General features: G+C 43.4%; 1 protein-coding gene across 1 annotated transcript in view; it reads right to left on the bottom strand.

The window, feature by feature from the left end:
• Window positions 1-2,425, bottom strand: part of LOC306809324 (uncharacterized protein) — a 303,319-nt gene that overhangs the window by 74,026 nt on the left and 226,868 nt on the right. The window lies entirely within an intron of this gene.

Here is a 2,425-nt window from a genome sequence, read left to right as displayed (position 1 = left end):
AACAAGTTGTACTCCTCTGCTTAAGTTTCAGTTCCTGCACAATCTTAACAGCAGGGATGGACAAATTCAAGAGGAAGAGGGAGAGAGGGAGGGAAGGAAAGGAAGGGAAGGAAGGAAAGGAAGGAAGGAGGAAGGAAGGAAGGAAAGGAAGGAAGGGAAGGAGGAAGGAAGGAAGGAAGGAAAGGAAGGAAGGAAGGAAAGGAAGGAAAAAAGGAAGGAAGGAAGGGGAAAGGAAGGAAAGGAAGGAAGGAAGGAAGGAAGGAAAGGAAGGAAAGGAAGGAAGGAAGGAAGGAAGGAAAGGAAGGAAGGAAGGAAAGGAAGGGAAAGGAAGGAAAGGAAGGAAAGGAAGGAAGGAAGGAAAGGAAGGAAAGGAAGGAAGGAAGGAAAGGAAGGAAGGAGGAAGGAAGGAAGAAGGAAGGAAGGAAGGAAGGAAGGAAGGAAGGAAGGAAGGAAGGAAGGAAGGAAGGAAGGAAGGAAGGAAGGAAGGAAGGAAGGAAGGAAGGAGGAAGGAAGGAAGGAAGGAAAGGAAGGAAGAGGAAGGAAGGAAGGAAGGAAGGAAGGAAGGAAGGAAGGAAGGAAGGAAGAAGAAGGAAGGAAGGAAGGAAGGAAGGAAGGAAGGAAGGAAGGAAGGAAGGAAGGAAAGGAAGGACGGAAGGAAGGACAGGAAGGAAGGAAGGAGGAAGGAAGGAAGGAAGGAAGGAAGGAAGGACGGAAGCCGGAAGGAAGGAAGGAAGGAAGGAAGAAGGAAGGAAGGAAGGAAGGAAGAGAAGGGAAGGAAGGACAGGAAGGAAGGAAGGCAGGAAGGAAGGGGAAGGAAGGAAGGAAGGAAGGAAGGAAGGAAGGAAGGAAGGAAGGAAGGAAGGAAGGAGGAAGCGGACGGAAGGCAGGAAGGAAGGAAGGAAGGAAGGAAGGAAGGAAGGAAGGAAGGAGGAAGGAAGGAAGGAAGAGCGAGCAGGGAATTAGACAAACATGAGAAGGGACAGCAAGGTGGAAAAACTCTGCAGAGGATATGATTGTAATTAGAATGTGGTATTTTTAACTACCTGCATGGTCTTCTCTCTAGCCAAACTCTAGCCAAAGTCATGGATAAAAGATCTTATTTATCTCTTCTCTTTGAGCTGCTTGAATGGAAGATAGTTGGAGCCAAATCTGATGGATATTCCCATCAGCCTGTGGCACTGCAGCCATGCCCATCCATGGTGAGCCCTTGTCTTAGCTTCTCCTAACTACGCTTTGGATGACAAATGCCCCCTTTTAGGGATATATCTGCAGCTGCACTTTACTATGACTGAGGTCTAAGATGTGCTAAATATTCCACAGGCAGCTGAATGTTACAGGATGCTGTCTGGACTGCTAAAATCATGTTGGGTATACTGCTGTTCTCTGAGTTAGTGGAAGATGTATGTTTATAATGTGCAGATTGTAAATTTTGATACAGTGTTTTGGTTGTTTTTACACATCTTTTTTAAAATATTAATAAAAGTATGTATTCTGTTTAACAGTATTTTGTAGTACCCATTGAAAATTATTTTTATTTTTCTCTTGGAAACACTACAAAACCCCACAGCAACTGCTGGCTTCTGCCACAGTGACAGGCTTGGAGCTTCATATTGCAGGTTAATGGAAACCACTGTGTGTGAGGGAGACGAGATGGTCCTGCTGGCACTGAACAGTTCAGTGGGCTGGAAATGGAGAAATCATTCTTTCTTAACAGGAACAAGTTCTTGCAATGCCAACCGACAGACTGTAAGTTCAGGATCAGGAGATACAAATGTGCTGACTGAGGCTGCCTGCTAATCAAAGTAAAAAGGGGTTTTCATCCTTTCTTAATCTTTGCAGTTAAAAGTTCTAAAATTAATCTGGGTTCAAAGTCTGGATATTCTCATGGCACCAAGCTCCTCCAAAATGCTTTTGTTGAATGAGTGCCTTGTGTATAGAAACTGAATTCACTGGCTACCCTCTAGGAAACTGTTGTGATCAAATCTTTACTAAAAAATTCTTTTAGAATGAGAAAAATGCTGCTGTCTTTATGTCCATATCTTTTTGTTGTCAGCCTTCCTGAAATGCCAAGGATTATAATGGTAGTCAGAGCCTGTAACACTCTCTCATCCTTTAAATGCATGAAGCTGAGCTGTTCTGAGAAATCAGAAATCTTGATCTAAAATCCAGAATCTCCAAAGTGACTGACTCAGGGAAATTTGTATTGTTTTATTATGCCCTTTGTGGCACAAACCCAGTGCAGAGAGTTTATTACAAATTCCTAGATACTGCAGTAAGTACCAATAGTGACAAACTGAACCATGTTCTTAAAAAGGTGTATATGGGACCCTGAAAAACTAGTGAAGGCACCTGTGTGAACACTATGAATTAATAATTATAGAAGCAGCAGGAATGCCCCCTGCAGTAGCAAAATTCAGCCTTTACT

This window comes from Erithacus rubecula, assembly GCF_903797595.1.
Source record: "Erithacus rubecula genome assembly, chromosome: 17".
Classification (NCBI taxonomy): Eukaryota; Metazoa; Chordata; class Aves; order Passeriformes; family Muscicapidae; genus Erithacus; species Erithacus rubecula.
Note: the sequence above shows the minus strand (reverse complement) of the source record. Positions and strands in the feature narration are given on the sequence as shown.